Here is a 20,320-nt window from a genome sequence, read left to right on the forward strand (position 1 = left end):
CCGGGGGCAGAGATAACGAAAGAAGTTCGGATCCGTATACCGGAGAAGCTAGCATATTGTTAGTAGAGAAAAGCACAAGGAACCAGGATAGGAAAGATGCCGGTATAAAGAATACTTCAGGCACCAGCATCAATATAAGTGCGACGGAAATGAAGAATAGGCAAGAAGCGGACAGTACGCTGCGACATTATTTTGAAATGCTAGGGAAATGGAATCAGAATAAGAAGAGCCGGGTCGTTTGAGAAGGTTGGAGAATTACTGTACCGAATAGCCAGAACCCACGATGGAAAAGAAACACGACAGTTAGTAGTTCCAGTGAGTTTACCAAGAGCAGTCCTCGAGCTGGCACACGACACTATTATGGCTGGCCATCAAGGTGTAAGGAAGACGACCAGCCGAGTATCAGAGCAATTCTTTTGGCCGTGCATGCAAAGTGACACTAAACGGTTTGTGAGATCTTGCGAGATATGTCAGAGAACCACACCAAAAAGACTGATATCAAAGGTACCTCTAGGGACTACGCCTATTATTGAGCAACCATTTCAAAAGGACGCAGGAATGGTCATCACAGAGTTGGTTGCTGAAAGCCCATACCAAGCAGACATTCCACCAACAGAAATTACCCCTCAGAAGGCAAAGATAACAAGCATGATGTCTAAGCCGAGCGTATGTGAGAAAAGACGGGCTCAAGAATTGAAGAGCAATGGACGCATCATCGCTGTGTCTGACAACTTTGACAAGCACAGGGCATGCCGGTCTGGGTCCCGCGCCAACCCCTGGTGTCATCCAAATCATTCTGCCCGAGGTCATGTCTCGATGAGGCGCCGGCGTCGAGAGTCAGGACCAGTGCACAGCTTCCTGTCTGGCTGTATCCAGGTCAGCCAAGAACCGGGAGGCAGGAGTTCGCGGACCACGTGAGTGAACGTGCCACGAAGGACATCACTTACTTTGCTGAGTATGTTCGTTTTAGTTAATAACACTGAAGAAGTATACAATCATACTTGGGAACAGCTTGCTGCGCATGCATATAGTGTTTAGAGCTGTTGGGCAGTCATCCTCAAACACTCGCGGAAGGCAATGCCTTGTGAATGGTGCTGTCGTTAACAATGACGTAGTGTTAAGACTCGGCAAAAACTTACGTGATGTGCACGTGGGTGTAGGGAAGTGCGGTGGAGTGCAGTGAGGTGTGAAGGAAGAAACAGCGAAGTGAAGTTATATGTGGTGTAGTGCAGTGTAGTGAAGTGCGGTGATGAGTGAACGAAGAAGCGGCGAAGGAAAGCTATATGTGGTGTGGTTAAGTCAAGTGCAGTGTCCGTGTAAACCCAAGAGGTGACGAAGAGTGAGTGAAGTTTTCGTGGAGCGATAACTCGGAAAATAGGAGGGCCATTATCAGGAGTGACAAGCGTAGAAAAAAGACGAAGAAGGAGCGAAGCGAGCGCGCGGAGCCGCCATCTTGGAGAAGGGGCGCGCGCAGGGAAGGACGTGGTGGCCAGGGCGCAGCGTTCCAGGAGAGGACGGCCGGAGACCACCTCTCTGGGTCCTGCCCCAGTCCCTAGGCGACACATAGACGTCCCGCCCGAGTACCAGGCTTGGCGAGCAGATGTCCGACGACCCCGGAACTACCGCTGGCCCGGACCTACCTGCCAGGACACGTCAGCGTTTACGCCGCTGAACGTAGACGCGCGGAGGCTGGCTACAGCCAGTCACCGTCCCGTCTAGAGAACTAAGCTGGGCCGGCGCGCACCGGGAGCGCCAGCCGGCACGAGCCCCGCTCTGCCGGAGCGCGGCAGCTCCTCAGCGACCGTGCCTTCGTCACGTCGGCCGGGGCATCGGTGACGCCGGACGCCAGCGACGACTGAAGACGACCGGATTACAACGACGCACCACAGACCGGGGGACGCAGATACCCGCCCCGAACAGAACCGGCACTGTAAGCGCCCCTACTATAGCGTATAGACGATCGCCGCACAGACGTTAGTAAACGCGGTAGTGCGAGCGGAAAGCTTAGTAAGGGAGGACGCATTCCGTGTGCAATAAGTGGGATGTTACCGTGTTTTCCTGTTCTTAAAAGTCCATAATGAATGAAGGTTGTGTGTGCTGCACCTTGCGTTCATGTGTTCCTTCTGCCTGCTCAAGCAAGCGTACCAGGCGTTAACCTATGCGTGACACTGGTTTATACGTGAGAAATGCCACTTCGTTTATGAAGAGCTGAAGTTTCTCGGACACGTCGTAAGCACCAGAGGAGTTGGAGCCGAACCCGACAAGCTCTCCGCGGTAGCAGCAATTCCTCCTCCGGCCGACATGAAGGCCGTGCGGCGTTTCCTAGGCTTGTGTGCGTATTATCACCGTTTCATTGAAAGTTAGCGGAACACCTGACTCGCCTTACATGGTATGACACGCCATTTGCCTGGACGAGTGAGCAACAAACGGTCTTCGCTGAACTACGTCAACACATGCAGGCAGCACCCGTCCTGGCACATTTTGACGACGACGCTGACACCGAGGTGCATGCTGACGCAAGTAACATTGGTCTTGGCGCAGTACTCGTCCACCGTCAAGACGGCATTGAAAGAGTTATAGCTTACGCTAGCCGCTCGCTGTCCCGAGCTGAGCCGAACTATTATACCACAGAAAAAGAGTGTCTCGCGGTTCTGTGGGCGATCACGAAGTTTCCTCCTCCTCCTTATGTTTACGGCCGTGATTTCAAAGTGGTGACAGACCACCATGCCCTGTGTTGATTGGCAAACATACGCGATTCTTCAGGACCACTGGCAAGGTGGAGCTTGAGGCTGCAGGAATCTGACGTCACTATCGTATACAAGTCTGGCCGCAAGCACGAAGACGCTGACGGACTGTCGCGTGCACCCGCCAATCTCTCAGTCGAGAGTCAGAGGACGATGACAGCTTCCTGGGCGCCATTACTGCACCAGGCTTCATAAGACGGCAGCGTGGCGACGCTGAAATTCGACCTATCATCGACCTCTTTGAGGGCCAGAAACAACAATTCCACACCATCTATGTCGCGAATTGACGTCTTTCTGTCTACGCGACCAATGTGCTTTACAAAAAAAAAAAAAAAAAAAAAAAAAACGCCCGTTCGAATGATCGAGCCCACCTTCTGGTGGTCCCAAAAGACTTGCGGGATGACGTTCTTTTCGCTTGCCATAACGAGCCGACATCTGGCCACCTAGGCTCCTCACGAACGCTCGCCAGAGTGCGCGAGATGCATTACTGGCCCGGGCTTTCAGCGAGCGTCAAACAGTATGTTAAAGGCTGCCGTGAATGTCAGCGGCGAAAGTCACCGCCCCTAAAGCCTGCCAGGTTATTGCAACCTATCGAACCACCTCATAAGCCATTCGACCAAGTCGGCTTAGATATTCTTAGGCCCTTACCTCTCTCGACTGACCGCAACAAGTGGGTGATTCTCGCGACTGACTATTTAATCTGCTATGCCGAGACGGAGGCGCTCCCACGAGCCACGGCTTCTGAGGTTGCGCAGTTCTTCATGTGCCCCATTGTATTGCGCCATGGTGCGCCGTCCATTGTAATCACATACAGAAGGACAGCATTCACAGCACAGCTCATGCACGAATTTTTTCAATTGAGCAACACCAGGCATCGAAAGACGACTGCCTACCATCCGCAGTCCAACGGACTTACGGAGCGACTAAACAATACCATCACGGACATGATCTGTATGTAGAAAATACGGGAGGATCATATTTTGCCTTACGTGACTTTCGCGTACAATACCCCCGTACAAAAAACCACGCGTTTTACCCCCCCCCCCCCCCCGTTCCGTCTCCTTTGCGGCCGCGACGTTCTGACGATGCTAGACGCTATGCGGCCGTGCCAGGACGACGAGCTCGTAACTGCTGACGCTGAAGAATTTCCTCAGCGCGCTGAGGAAGCTCGCCAGCTTGCGCGGCTGCACATCGTCCAGCAGCAGCACGCAGACAAGTACGCTACAACCCCGGCGACCAAGTGTAGGTGTGGACTCCCGCTCGCCGCCGTGGCCTTAGTGAAAAGTTGCTCAGCGGGTATTATGGCCCATACAAAGTGCTGCGCCGCATTAGCGACCTGAACTACGAAGTGGTTACAAAACGCGCGTATTATTTGCGCCTATTAAAGACGGCTAAGAAATATCACATTGCACAGCTTTTTTTCATCACATTTGCAAAATTATTCGGCGTGTGCCACAAAATCTGGTAGCGAGCAAGCGTGGCCGTCGCACCAGCCACAGTGCTGAAATCGCAATCTTGTGAAATGAGTTTTCTGAATGCGACGCGCGCGAATGCGCGGATTTTTTTCGCTCCAGTCGCAGCATGTGGAACAGCCTGCATGCAGCAACCGGACTTTCTGGACACGCTGCGCCACCTCATGGGACTACCGAGAAGTCCGCGCGTGGCCTCCAATAGGAGAAGCATGGCGCGCCGGTGTCTGTGAATGGCTTGCGGCGCACTCAGTCCCAAAAGTTTGCGAGAGGTTCATTGAAGAGCGGCACATACCCTGTGCACTTGTGGCGAAGCCTGCTCATGCGTCCGGTTGCTGTCCTTGAGGAACCATTGTGACTTGACTTGGATTCCACTCAACATGGGAGACATTTAAAGGATCTATTTCGTAATTTGAGAGTGGCACGTTATCAGTGACACATAACTAGTTACCCAAGTTGGCGGCAAAAGCGTTCATTGAAGAGCGCACACACCTACTGGCACATATTCAATGACCCAAGTTCGTCGAAGTGTTGGTTTCGAACCCTCTTACACCCGCACGACAGCCCAATACGCTACCCATTCGACCACTGACTAACTAGTGACCAAGCTATAGGCGGGAAAACGGTTACATAGATAGATAGATAGATAGATAGATAGATAGATAGATAGATAGATAGATAGATAGATAGATAGATAGATAGATAGATAGCCTCTGAAAAGTGCGTGAAGTATCCTATGAATGCTAACGCATTAAAAATTAAATGCAATTGAACCTAATACTTTAGCGAAACGGCCGAAAGGTGCCGCAAGAGCGTACGTCACAAAACCCACCACCACCACCACCGATACGTCAGTCACAATGACTGCGCAAAACCTCAAACGCATGATTGACTAAAACGACGGAACTCTGAGCACCCAGCTTACATTATCGTACGTGATAAACGTGCCAGCATAATATGGCACCCATGATGATTTACGTTTCAAAATGACGCTCTTTGTCACTTCTCTTCCAGTCGTGCTTCAATCGTAACTCTTCGACAGAGAAGCCCGACGTGGTGACGAGTTAAGCTGGGACGGCTGTTTTTTTCGGAAGCGCCGTCACGCGTGCCCTTGGCGCCGACAGCTTTTCCTTCCATTAGCAAAGAGCACACAGCGCGGAGATGTTGGCGCGCGCCCAGACGCCAAATAGCTGCAACATAATCGCGAACCGCCGCACGGCACTATCGCCCGAGACTGCACGCTGCCGTTCGAGCAAATTCAGGCGCACGGCGCATATCGTCCTCGATCAACTGATTACAACGTCGGTAAAGCAGAAATGGGTGGGCACGGGATGTAAATTATTTCGTTCTCGCGTGAAACAGCGATAACGTACCGGCCACGACAGAGCGTCCCCGGATTCCCTCCTGGTTCTCGGCGACGAGCAAGAGCGCCGTCAGGGACATGGACATGGCGAACAGCGTCCTTTGGGCAGAGGAGCAGAAACGACGTCATCCAAGAAAGCCGCTCCCACTAAACCAAGGAAGCAGCGTTTATGCGCGCTGCCCAATGATAAGTATTTACAGCCAGGAACCAACCGCTCCTAAGGAGTCACTTCTGCAAAAGTGCGTTCGCATGACCCACCAAACTGCAGATTACTGTACGCACCGAGCACTGGCGTCACTATAGGGTCTGCGGGACCCAGAGCGGTGTCCCGCCCTATTTCTCTCGTTTTAAGCAACGGAGCACAATATGATCCTCGTGGCTTAGTTTGTTCTGGAGCTAACGACCAATTCTTCTTAGTTATTTTTGAGATGTGCGAGGCAACGAGTGCCCCACGTAGCTCCCACTTCAGCCCGACATCTCATCGAAAGCGCATAGTTACTTCTTTACGGTAGAAATTATAATTACAGGTAGGAAAACGTTGTGTACATCTTTTTTCTTTTCAAAAGGAACACTTTTCAAAATGTCTATGCATGTGAGTGCACAGTAGATGTACAGTATATGCACAGCGTATGCATAGCCACGTGAGGTGGACATTGAATACGCAACCCCGCAGGTATATACAAGAATATAGATTATCCACAATTTTACGTGAAGCTGAAAGAAGCACTTCGAAAGGAGACAACTTGGAAGGAAAGCAAGAATAGTAGGCGACTAGGCGAAGAAAAATAGCTTCAGTGAATTGTGTGGTACCAGGTTAAAGGAGCTTTCGCAGAAGAAAGCACAAATTTATGCTAATCTTGCACTATGCACTAGCGCAGTCGGCCCCAGTGGATGTGTATTTCTAGAGCAGTTACAACGAGTGCTAAGTGCGTGTATCAGCGATATGCACCTCTCGAGGGGCGCTGCTATACAGGGTGTCCCAACTAACTGTAGCCAGAGTTTCAAAATATGTAAATGCCACGTAGCTCGACAGAACCCAGGCAATGTTGTTTGCCCTCGCTTGGAGATACTCAGATTATTTTTTAAATTCTACTTAATTACATAAGTAGTCCTAATTAATTATTCAACTTCTCAAATATTATAATTTGATTATAATTAGCAACCGAACCCGAAGGAGGAGCCCGAACGGCGAGACTAGAAATGAAATAGACTTCATGCTCTGCGCTAACCCTGGCATCATACAAGATGTGGACGTGCTCAGCAAGGTGCGCTGCAGTGACCACAGGATAAGAACTCGAATTAGCCTAGACCTGAGGAGGGAACGGAAGAAGCTGGTACATAAGAAGCCGATCAATGAGTTAGCGGTAAGAGGGAAAATAGAAGAATTCCAGATCAAGCTACAGAACAGGTACTCGGCTTTAACTCAGGAAGAGGACCTTAGTGTTGAAGCAATGAACGACAATCTTGTGGGCATCATTAAGGAGTGTGCAAGAGAAGTCAGTGGTAACTCCGTTAGACAGGATATCAGTAAACTGTCGCAGGAGACGAAACATCTGATCAAGAAACGTCAATGTATGAAAGCCTCTAACCCTACAGCTAGAATAGAACTGGCAGAACTTTCGAAGTTAATCAACAAGGGTAAGACAGCTGACATGAGGAAGTATAATATGAATAGAATTGAACATGCTCTCAGGAACGGAGGAAGCCTAAAAGCAGTGAAGAAGAAACTAGAAGTTGGCAAGAATCAGATGTATGCGTTAAGAGACAAAGCCGGCAGTATCATTACTAATATGGATGAGATAGTTCAAGTGGCTGAGGAGTTCTATAGAGATTTACACAGGAGCAGTAGCTCCCACGACGATAATGTGAGAGAGAATGCTCGAGAGGAACTTAAAATCCCACAAGTAACGCCGGAAGAAGTAAAGAACGCCTTGGGAGCTATGCAAAGGGGGAAGGCAGCTGGGGAGGATCAGGTAACAGCAGATTTGTTGAAGGATGGTGGGCAGATTGTTCTAGAGAAACTGGCCACCCTGTATACGCAATGTCTCATGACCTCGAGCGTACCGGAATCTTGGAAGAACGCTAACATAATCCTAATCCATAAGAAAGGGGACGCCAAAGACTTGAAAAATTATAGACCGATAAGCTTACTGTCAGTTGCCTACAAACTATTTACCAAGGTAATCGCTAATAGAATAAGGAACACCTTAGACTTCTGTCAAGCAAAGAACCAGGCAGGATTCCGTAAAGGCTACTCAACAATAGACCATATTGACACTATCAATCAGGTGATAGAGAAATGTGCGGAATATAATGAACCCATATATTTAGCTTTCATTGATTACGAGAAAGCGTTTGATTCTATCGAAACCTCAGCAGTCATGGAGGCATTACGGAATCAGGGTGCAGACGAGCCGTATGTAAAAATACTGAAAGATATCTATAGCGGCTCCACAGCCACCGTAGTCCTCCATAAAGAAAGCAACAAAATCCCAATAAAGAAAGGCGTCAGGCAGGGAGATACGATCTCTCCGATGCTATTCACAGCGTGTTTACAGGAGGTATTCAGAGACCTGGATTGGGAAGAATTGGGGATAAAAGTTAATGGAGAATACCTTAGTAACTTGCGATTTGCTGATGATATTGCCTTGCTTAGTAACTCAGGGGACCAATTGCAATGCATGCTCACTGACCTGGAGAGGCAAAGCAGAAGAGTGGGTCTAAAAATTAATCTGCAGAAAACTAAAGTAATGCTTAACAGTCTCGGAAGAGAGCAGCAATTTACAATAGGTAGCGAGGCACTGGAAGTAGTAAGGGAATACATCTACTTAGGACAGGTAGTGACCGCGGATCCGGATCATGAGATCGAAATAATCAGAAGAATAAGAATGGGCTGGGGTGCGTTTGGCAGGCATTATCAGATCATGAACAGCAGGTTGCCATTATCCCTCAAGAGAAAAGTGTATAATAGCTGTGTCTTACCAGTACTCACCTACGGGGCAGAAACCTGGAGGCTTACGGAAAGGGTTCTACTTAAATTGAGGACGACGCAACGGGCAATGGAAAGAAGAATGATGGGTGTAACGTTAGGGGATAAGAAAAGAGTAGATTGTGTGAGGGAACAAACGCGAGTTAATGACATCTTACTTGAAATCAAGAAAAAGAAAAGGGGGGGGGGCATGGGCAGGACATGTAATGAGGAGAGAAGGTAACCGATGGTCGTTAAGGGTTACGGACTGGATTCCAAGGGAAGGGAAGCGTAGCAGGGGGCGGCGGAAAGTTAGGTGGGCGGATGAGATTAAGAAGTTTGCAGGGACAACATGGCCACAATTATTACATGACCGGCGTAGTTGGAGAAGTATGGGAGAGGCCTTTGCCTTGCAGTGGGCGTAACCAGGCTGATGATGATGATGATGGCAACCGAAAGCTGTGTCGGGAGTTTCTCATGTTGCTCTACAATTTTCTCATTGACACTTTTCATATGATTATAATATTTGCAAAGTAGACAAATAATTAAGACTAATTATCTAATTAGGGGTACTGAAAGAAATTTTGGCCATCTCCAAGCGATGGCAAGCAACAGTACGTTGGTTATATTCAGCAACGTGGCATTCGCAGGCGACTTACGAAACGATGATGCCAGGACTCATGAACTCCCGGAACGTGAAGTCGAACGCGTTGTAGAAAGGATCTGTGAACTGCACACACAGATAGGTGCACACAACAGCAGAGTCAGCCGCTACATTAAACAGTACCATGCTGCTCACTATTGAAGAGCGCTAGCTCAGGCGCAGGACACAGTCAGGACAGCACAAGGACAAAGCAGCTTTCGTCCTGTGTTTCTATAGCTTTGCGATTTCGTGATTAAGGAGTTAACTATTGTAATTATACTAATTAGCCAATGAATTGATTAGTTTTTTCTTTGAAATGATGTCCGCGTGAGCAGCTAATTAATTGGTATTGACGTAATCCAAGTAGGCTATTTTTAGTGTTAAAAGTTCACCCAATATATTTTCGCTTAGCAATGTGTTCTGACCACGGCAGTTGCGTTAAAGTGACGGAATGTTCGGCTTACATACAATCACACAGACAGATGCCGGTATTGCTTGTATTGTGATGATTGTACTTTGAATTGTCTCCTTCTACCTGCGTATATATTCACTTTTTCGTGCAAATAAAATCACTAGGTATGAGAGCTGTTTATGTAGGCAGCTGTCGGCATGCGCTGCGATCAGAGCGGTGCTGGCAGCCGTCTGTGCGACTGCTAACCGTATTGTTGCACCTATGCAGGCATTTTGACGCGGTTCCATCAAGCGGCGCAGGACCATCTTATCCAACGCAGCCCCAACGATACATTCCGGAGCGTGGCCGCAGAGTGATCTGTGCAAGCAATCAGCCAAGAAATTCGCGCCTGCGCGGAAGGCTATCGACGCCCCTCAAGCAACCCTATAAAAGGAGCCAGCGACAGCCACGGACACATCAGAGCGGTGCTGGCAGCCGTCTGTGCGACTGCTAACCGTATTGTTGCACCTATGCAGGCATTTTGACGCGGTTCCATCGAGCGGCGCAGGACCATCTTATCCAACGCAGCCCCAACGATACATTCCGGAGCGTGGCCGCAGAGTGATCTGTGCAAGCAATCAGCCAAGAAATTCGCGCCTGCGCGGAAGGCTATCGACGCCCCTCAAGCAACCCTATAAAAGGAGCCAGCGACAGCCACGGACACATCAGAGCGGTGCTGGCAGCCGTCTGTGCGACTGCTAACCGTATTGTTGCACCTATGCAGGTGGGCGCACACACATTCGTGTGAAAGTTTATTTCCTTGCATTTTACGGTTGCTGCACTGCTCTGGTACCTCTTGTTGCCTGTGACGCGTTTGTGGAAAACTTCTTAAAATGGGGGACGACGACGCTACGCAACTTGACAATTTTGCCAAGACACTCGCAGACGAGGCTCCCAAAACATTAAAGAAGTTACTAAGGTTCTGATAGAAATGACTTCCAAATTTATGGAGGCCATGACTGAAATTAAGGTTACCGTAAACAAGTTGAACGCATCTAGCGACGCTGTACAGACTGAAATAGCAGCAGTAAAGGAATCAATGGGTTTCATGAACACTGCCTTTGAGGGCTTCAGAACAGAAGTTAAAACGATGAGGATTGAACTCGCAGAAGTAAAGAAGAACAATCTGGAAATTCAGCAAGAAAATAAGAAGCTGACGAATGAAGTGAAGGAATTAAAAACAGAATTGGTTGAACTGAAGCAATACAGCAGAAGGAATAACATTGAATTGAAAGGTATCCCTGAATCTGATAACGAGGACCTCGGTAGCATGATGACACAGATAACTTCTTACCTACAAGTTAAGCTTTCTCCTGAGGAAATCGACGCTGTACATCGTGTTCCAACCAAGTCGAAGGGACCTCCCAATGTAATTGTGAAGTTTAAGTCAAGGTCCCCACGTGACAAAATATTGCAAGCTGCGAAAAAGAACAGGCTAAATACTTCCGTGCTTGGCTTCCCAGAGAACGATCCCGTTTTTGTCAACGAACATTTATGTCCAGAAAAAAAGGTTTTGCTCGGCAAAGCTATTGGCATAAAGCGTGCCAGAGGCTGGAAGTTCGCATGGGTCTCTGAAGGCAAAATCTTGATGAGAAAAACGGAAAGCTCGAGGGTAATGCACATAACCTGTGAAGATGACCTGGGAAAAATTGTTTGATTACCAATGCTCTTGTGTTTTAGTACTTGTACACTCTTACAATGTCTTTGGCCATAGATGAAGATGACCTGTTAAGCAGCGACAAAAACACATCAATATTTTACTCTAATATCCGCAGTCTGAGGAAGAACCTGAACCTTCTAGTGGCTTCCTTGACAAGATATTCCCAATCTTTTGATATTGTAGCACTTACAGAAACCTGGCTGCAAAAAGATGAGAAAGTTATGCTTCCTGGCTATGTTATGATATCTCATCCGAGAGAATCAAAAAACCGCGGTGGTGGTGTTGCCTTTTTTCTCAAAAATGGTCTACCTTTCTCGTCTTTGGCGCCAGTCACCCTCAGTCATGCAGACATAGAAACACTGTTCATAAAACTGCCCCATTCATTCACTGTTGGAGTTATTTACCGTCCACCAAACTCGTGCCTTTCCTCCTTTCTTGATAAACTCGAAGGAATTCTTGAAACTCTTTCTACACACTCGGAAGGCATAATTATTGTTGGCGATTTTAACATTGATACAAGTGCTGAATGCCACAAAGATTACATGAACCTGTTAACATCGTACAATTTCCGAAATATGATTAATACACCGACGCGTGTAACTACCTCTTCTTCATCTATTATTGATCATGCATTAACAAATATACCGACTGGGATACGCGCTGGGGTTTACAGCGAACCCATCTCCGATCACCTCCCACTTTTTGTTGCTGCTGACATTGACATAAAACCAGAGCGTGAGATTAAGAAGTATGTATCTAAAATAGATTATGCCCTACTGCGAGAAAATCTATTGGCCATTGACCCCAGTGTAATATACCATTATGACGTCGATACAGAGTTTAGTAACCTAATAGACACGCTTTCGCAAATGGTTACTACCTGCAGCAGAAATATTAGTGTTCGCTCTTACGAAGCACCACTATGCCCTTGGATGACTGAGCCAATCCTCGCCGTTCTAAAAGAGAAGGATTCATGGTACCGTAAGTGGAAGCAACACAAGGATAATGTTTACTATTCCGAACAATTTAAGAATCTGCGCAATAGATCCGTGTCGATGATGAGGGCACGAAAAAAAGCATATTACATGCGTCTCGTTGAACAGGCTTCTGGCAATTCACAAAAGGTCTGGAAAATACTAAACGAAGTTGCTGGCAAAGCCAGTTTCCGCCGTGTTCTCCCAGAAGAAATAGATCACAATACTACAGACAGATTTAATTCCTTTTTCACCAATATCGGCCCATCATTAGCTGCTCAACTTCCCGAATCACAACAAAATGCTGCATCCAATACAGTTCTCAATACTTTTGTAATGTTTGAAATCGAACCCCAGGAAATTACATCCATTATTCTCAGCTTACCAGGCAATAAATCTGCCGGACTGGACGGTATTTACCCACGCATACTTAAGGAAAACACTGATATCTTGGTCCCCATCTTATGCAAACTTTTTAATCATTCATTAAAATGTGCAAAGTACCCCTCTGTACTAAAGATTGCCAAAGTTGTCCCAGTATACAAAGATGGAGACCGATCCAACCCGTCAAGCTACAGACCCATTTCTGTCCTAAGTGTTATTAATAATATTTACGAAAAGATTTTATCCAGTAATATTTGCAAATTCTTAGAAAAATATAACCTACTCTGTCAACAGCAACATGGATTTCGAAAACATCATTCAACGGCATCTGCAGTCCTAAGCCTGACTCAATTAATTAACACAGCATTACATGAAAACAAACTGGCCGCTGTTGTATTTATTGATTTAAAGAAAGCGTTTGATACTGTGGATCACGCTATTATGCTCAACAAATTAAACCACTATGGATTTCGCGGTGAAGCCTACAGCTTACTTTCCAGTTACATCGAAAACCGTCAACAAGTTGTAGTTATCAATAACATCATATCATCACTTAAATATTTACAGACCGGCGTTCCTCAAGGATCCGTTTTAGGGCCCATATTATTTTCCTTATACCTGAATGATTTGCCGAAGGTCCTAAGTTGCTGTGATATTTTAATGTATGCTGATGACACTGCGATCATAGTGACAGCAGACAACCATGAGGATCTAGAAGCAAAGACAAACGCTGAATTGAAAAAAATTACACGCTGGTTTTTTACCAACAAGCTAACGATTAATTCAAGCAAAACCAAATATATGGTATTTAGTTCACGAGCAAAAGTCATTGACAGCTTCCAAATTGACATTTTCATTAACGGCCACTCACTAGAGCGAACACACTCATTTAAGTATCTTGGTGTCATTCTAGATGAACATCTTCACTGGAAAAATCAGATTAGCGCAGTCTGTTCAAAGTTGGCTTCTGGCTGTTATGCCTTATTACAGGCCCGTGATTATTTTAACACACATACACTGCGTACCCTTTATTTTACCCTTATTAACAGTCATCTAACATACTGTGTAGAATCATGGGGTTTAACATACAACACTTACCTTGATCCTATCCGGCGATTACAAAAACGGGCTGTCCGAATTATAACACAAAGCAAGTATACTGAACCAAGTAAACCAATTTTCCAGTTATTAAATATCCTTCCTTTCGATCTTTTGCGGTCTTTAAAGATAGCGCTGTGTGTAAACAACATAGTAAAATATAACCAACCTTTCAATGCCTCCCTGTTTCGCTCTCCTTCTCGACTCACGAGAAACCTCACACATAGTAACTTTAATCTGCCACCGAATAATAACATCTACAGTGAAAGATTGGTGCAGTTTTCAGGAGCCAAGGTTTGGAATGCTTTACCCCCAGAAATAAAACAGTCCCACGAAACTAATAAAGCATTAAGAACATACTTTTTGAGCCTTCTTTGATCTATGTGACAGTCGTTCGCGGTTTGTGTTTGTTGTACAGTGTTGTTCATTACAGATCTTTATTCATTCTCCTGTAAAATGCATATTGTATTATTTTCTCCTCATTGTATAGTGTACTCTGGTCTTTCGCCGTGACTTTGGGCTTTCTATTTTACACAAGTGTTGTGTCATTGCCATCGTGCATTTTTGTATCTGAACCCCACACTAGCCTCTGGCTATGGGTTCAGTCAGTGTCTGATAATTTGTATGGCAAGAATAGAAATAAAACAACAACAACAACAACAACCATAAATGAACAGCTACAAACGCGCCTGTACTTCCGCAATTCTTTCAGTATAGTGTGTATAAATACAATTTTGGAAGCGTAGCGATCACTGTTGACCAATTATGCGCAAAAGTGCAACTTGATTCGCACGAGCAGAAGATGGATCCAAACAGAGGAGACCAGCATCGCAAGCTCCGAGTGTCCTCTCAACCATGGCGCCAGAACGCGCGTCCCAGTGAATCTCGCTGGAGCGCGCGGCGGACCGAACTGTCGGGACCCGTGATGGGCGGCCAAGCACCGCGTTTGGCGCATCCCCGCTCGGTAGCGTCGCCGCCACCGTTATTCCTGTTTTAGACCAAGAAACCTTTGCAGATGTTGGTGGCTAAAACTTATGGAATGAATCTGTAGGTTCTGTCCAAAAATTCAGGAACATTCGTCACTTAAGGAGCTTTAATCAAATGACAAAGCAAGATGAGCGCATAAACGCTGAGAGCCCCGAAAGACATAATGCGGGAACTGTGTTCATACGACATTGTTGGTTTCCACTGTTTCGTTTTCAATTTGCGTAGTATATTATTTGCGCCGTTTTCGGTAGAATGTTAAAGTAGCACTTGCCAACAAATCTGTCACGACGACCCTTCCTGCTCTTGCTCGTCAAGTGGCCATTTTCGTCGCGGAAATGTAGCTACGAGCGACCATTCGCCAACACAGCGCGCAATGCTTTAGCTCCGAGCAGTCAAACTCTTCCGGATGCAACTGCGAGATGCTGGCGGAGACGCGTTCGACCCGCGGAGGCCACGCACTAATATTAACGGCCAGCTATTATACTCTCAAACTTCCGTGACCGTCGAACACTCGGCGGTCGCTACTGGAAGGTGAGTGCGTCTCAAAGCAGTTGCGGGTCCTGACCCGACCTGCGCACCCTTTCATAAGCACACCGGTACATTAAGTGGTCCCCGCCAACCACCGGCAGCAGGCTGACGCCCGCTACTTCCCTGACCCTTGTCGCTACTGGAACGGTCCGCCTGGCCCGGTAGTGGTGAACCACATGCGGCATGTGGATCAACTAGGGGTTGCACACGCATTCCGGAAAAGCATGCACGTACGCGCGGTTCAAAACAAAATAAGAGGCGGCACAAGTTTATCCACCAGCCCTGCAACTGTGCTCTTGCTCACGGCCCATTCATGGTGCAGCAACAAGGAGTTCAGAGGCAAACACTACCAGCGCTTGCTGAAGGAGTACATAAACGCTCTTTCAAGTGAAACGTGGATACGGGCTGTTTTGTAACACATGGTGACTGTGAGCATACGACACATGCGCAAGCATACTCTCACTTTGGGGGCTCTAATGTAATGCTGTTCCGAACGTTTCTATTCCATTTCTGCAATCAGCCCTCGGCGATTGGTCAAACACTTTCTTGAACCACCCCCCACTTCGCCTATCTGTCATGCGACGCCACGAGAACCGCTACAGCTCCCCATCTGATGTGACGTGTACACACTGATTATGCATCATTGGACCGAACGGAAGAAGAAATGTTATTTCTGACTCGACGTCTTTTCGCCATTACCACCAAAGCTGTCGACCTGCCTGTCACGCAACGTCACAAAACCACAAAAACTCACCGCGTCAAAATGACGTGTACGCGTTAAAGATGCATTAATATGCCGAACAAAACTGATTTTTCTTTCTGAATAGCTGCAGGCTGCCCAGTCCGAAATGAATAAAAGATGGCTGCCGCCGATAGCTCAGGCACTGACTACTCACACCTGCCGCAGAGCATGTGTTTATTTACGTACAATAGAACATTTTACGTGGCCGTGTAACGTTTTTGGGCATTTTTGTCACGTTTACGACCTCCCTCTACCAACTCTTCTTTGCTAAGGATCCGTTTTGGCGACATTCTTAACTTTCCGTTGCATGCCTCGGCGATTTTCAACCAGCCATCTCAAGCTAAGTGAGGGAAAGCCGACCAATGGCAGACGCCGGCACCACCCTCTTCATCCGGTTATCGATTTTCAGTGCACTGGCTCGTCCTCATCGAATTTCCCTCTCCACTTGAGCATGCCCCTCGCCTATTGTCACCCAATTAGATAAAACAAGGCGCTCACTGGAGGCAATGTTGTTCGTTTTTAAAGGAAACAAAAGTGACCTCATACGAGGAGAGCGTTTGATTGGTCTGTTCAGGCAACCGTGCGGGTCACCGCCCGATGCTTACGTCAGCGGTTACGCAAATTTGACGTCAGGAGATTTGAATGAAAACAGGTTCGAATAGTGTTACGTTATAGGGCCCTTTGTTCATGAAGAAAGGAGTTACTATTGCATATCTTTACACGTGGAAACATTGCCAGTTAGGCAACATAGTCACATATTTGTTTTTTCTGCTTTGCGTGATTACCTGCGATTATGGCATCTCGTTTTTTATAGCGAGAGTGTTATTTCGCTCATCGTGCGACCCCGCCATTGTCAGAAAGCCGTGACAGGTGTAAACGGCACAAAAATTACGTCATCTTCATCCATTTTAAAAATAAAAGTGGCCACAGTGAGGATTCACTTCTCTACCCTACCGCCACTACTAGCCGAGAGTTAACCACGGCGCCAATGTAGCAACACGCGACCGTGACGAATATCTTTGAGGCTGTGCACGTGGTGGGGCTCTGCCTGGCAAGCGATTCACTACACGGCGCATGATAAATGTGGGCGCCACTGTCGGCGCTGTGGAAGTTGAATCTCTCCGAAGCAGGGTTGCCAGATTCGGCTATATATAGCTAAATTGGGCTACTTTTATGCGGGTTGGCGTCGAAAATTCTGAGTTGGCTACAAGACTATATTTGGGCTAATTTTGTCTTAAGGACTCCTCGAGTTCAGAGGACCACGTCAACACTGACAAAATTCGGAAACCCCGGTTTAAAAACCGAAAGCTCATTGCTGCTCCAAAGATACTTAGGCAATATCGAAGGCTGTGCTTTTAGGCAATGTAGGCGCTGGGAGGATGACATTAAGTCATGGCTGCCATGTCTATACGTCATTCCAGCGCTAAGCTCTATTCTTTGTGCTTTGTGTTCGGCGCCATCTGCTGCTGGTTCACGCGTGATTCAATAAGAAAAACAGTGCGGCTGACAGGTGTCGACTACGCGTTCTGTTTCAGCTGCAATACAGCAAACATTATGTGCACTTGCACAACAGCTCAAGTATACGTACGCATGTCGTGGCACGCCATTTTCAACCGCGTTCCTTAATGCAAAAAAATGCAAAAAGCAGTGCCGGGAATCCAATGTTTCCCCTGCTATCGAGCTCGCTTTGCCCCTAATTGTGCTGCGTGTTTCGAACGCACACGTAGAAAGCATGTTGTGCAGCTAGGTTTCGTTGACAAAGAATGATCTGAGAAACCACATGTCGAATGAGACACTGCGTTAAATTTGGTCTGGCAGAGAGTGCACACTACTGCAAGGATTTTCAGCCACGTGAACAGTTTCTGTCGCGTTTCAAACCTGCAGTTCTATATGTTCCAAGTAACCGTGGGAGTTAACTCAAATGGGGCTAGATTGCGTATTTAATCCATTTGCGTAAATCGCCCGTATCAGTATCAGTGAGAAGTATCAACTGGGACTCTACGCAATGTTTTCTTTTTTTCGTTCTGTGTTTTAGTCGAGCAGCTTTGTATTAAGTGAAAGTTGCCATTGTTTCGTGGTGCTTTTTGAACGTGGCATATATGATGACTCTGTCATCATATATATGACTCTGTGAATATATGAAAAGGATATTCGTCCACAGTGAAGATGGCAAGGCGATTGCTCATCAAAGGTCGCTGAGTGATCGCCTTGCCAAAGTCTGGATGATAACTCGCCGATTTTCATACCGTACATCTGGCACAATCTTTTTTTTTTATTTATGCTATGTGCGTACAAGTAATTGCGGTTATGGCGTACTTTTTCTATGCACGTACTTTATGACCATTGCGATTCGTCTTTGTTCGACTTACTATGCATTACATTGTACTTTGCGCAAAGGTATTTTCGAGCTGTGATGAAAAAAAAAAGAACTACGTTCGATATGCATAATAGGCGTTTGTGGTACTGTTACGTACATATTTTAGCATTTTTTCCCAAATCCCAGCAGTGGTTGGGCAAATAGTTCTTGCCAGTATGCAAAGGTATATTAGTGTTCTACTGACTCCCTATTCTGATGTATAGTGCTTGAATTTGTTACACAAACGGGTTTACGCTGTACTTCATGACAGCCGTGCGCGATCCATAAAATGAGTTTTGTCTGTTGCGTAGTAGAATTACATTTCTTCTTTTTTTCAAATCGCACTCTATGTAAGGTACACAGCCTCCCCTCGGAAATTTGGCAACACATGCATTCGCGCATGCATTCACAGAAACTTACGTACACGTTTTCATATTACACGAATCTTGCCAGCAAATCCCTGTTTTAATATTGCACCGTTCAACTCTTTTCGACACTAATACCACCTGGATTACTGCCAGCGCCGTAATCCAGCTGGCAATTAAACCTATGAAGTTTAATTCACCTCTTCGGTTACGGACCAGCAGGTCGTTCATAAGGCGAGACAGCAAAGGGCGGCCAGAGGCGCCAGTTCACTGCCAACAAAGCACGAGAGTCCCCCCCCCCCCCCGAGTCCCCGCCGCAAGTAACCTCCGCACACCGCAAAAATGAAAAAGAAAAGAAAATAAAGAAAACTTCACAAATAAACCTCGGCTGACAGATCGCAATATGGCCGGTTTGTCTTCTTGCGTTGCTGCGGCTTCATAAGCAGCAACATTACACTCGGAAACATAACGCAGCAGCAAGAAACTCATCAACATTTTCGACGCAACACTAAACTCAGCGACGTAGCTTAGCGACACACTCAGCGACAATGGTCTCGCACTTACGTACCATAAGAACTGCGTACGTGCCCCCTTAGCTTTTTGTTGCTTCATTTGTGAGCATATACCTTGTCGATACGGAAAAAGACTATTTGGAAGCAAGCTCTGTTACTGTCATTTTGTATGTCCGTCGTATTTCCCTGATGCTGTTTATTTGTTTGTTGTCTTCCAAGTTGTCGCTATACGAGAAGCCAGCAAACAAAGACACCAAGGACAACACATGGAAAATTACTTGCATTTGCTAAATGAATTAAAGAAATTATACATTGAAATTAAAATGGATGAAAAATATTACAGGGCCTCTTAAGATCTCTCCTAAGAGGAAAACGGCGAAAGCCTACTCTTCCTCCTGTTATCATTCGCCTCATTCCTTTGCCTCTTCCCTTTCTTTTCTTTCTTTTAGTCATTACTGCTTACTATTCTATTCAATTCAATTTTTATTTTTCCAGAAATAATAGGTCCTGCAAAGGGTCAAGAGCTAAAGTTCAAGTTCAAGTTGAAGCTGGCCAAGTTGTACGAGAGCAGTTTCAGGTACCTGCTGTGCACCTCGACTACTAAGCATGTTTAGTAATTTGTAATCAATTATGGTCACTACAAGCCGTCATTAGACGAGTTAGTCATATCATAGTCATTAGTCGTCATTACAAGTCATTTCAGTCATTATTTGTTATTACTGGTCATTGGTAAGCATTTTTAGTCATTTCTGATTAATTCCAGTCGCTGCAAGTTGTCGTTTGACATATTGGTCATTTCCTAGTCATTACTAGTCATTACAAGTCATTTCAGTAATTATTACTCATTACTGCTCACTACTAAGCATTTTTAGTCATTTGTTATCAATTCTAGTCAATACAAGCGGTCCTTAGACAAGTTGGTCATATCATAGTCATCAGTAGTCATTACAAGTCATAAGTAGTCATTATTTGTCATTGCTAGTCACTATTATCCTCTACCAATCTTATTATAACGTTATCATTCACCAACTGTCACTATCAATCATTTTTTATTCTTTAATCTGTCTTCATATGGC

The 20,320-nt window shown here is 46.2% G+C and overlaps 1 protein-coding gene across 6 annotated transcripts in view; it reads right to left on the bottom strand.

Annotated features, from left to right (window-relative positions):
- The window catches only part of LOC142584723 (ABC transporter G family member 23-like), a 269,091-nt gene that overhangs the window by 48,376 nt on the left and 200,395 nt on the right, over positions 1–20,320 (bottom strand). The gene's annotated exons all lie outside the window — the stretch shown is intronic.

Source organism: Dermacentor variabilis, chromosome 6 (assembly GCF_050947875.1).
Source record: "Dermacentor variabilis isolate Ectoservices chromosome 6, ASM5094787v1, whole genome shotgun sequence".
NCBI classification, from domain to species: domain Eukaryota; kingdom Metazoa; phylum Arthropoda; class Arachnida; order Ixodida; family Ixodidae; genus Dermacentor; species Dermacentor variabilis.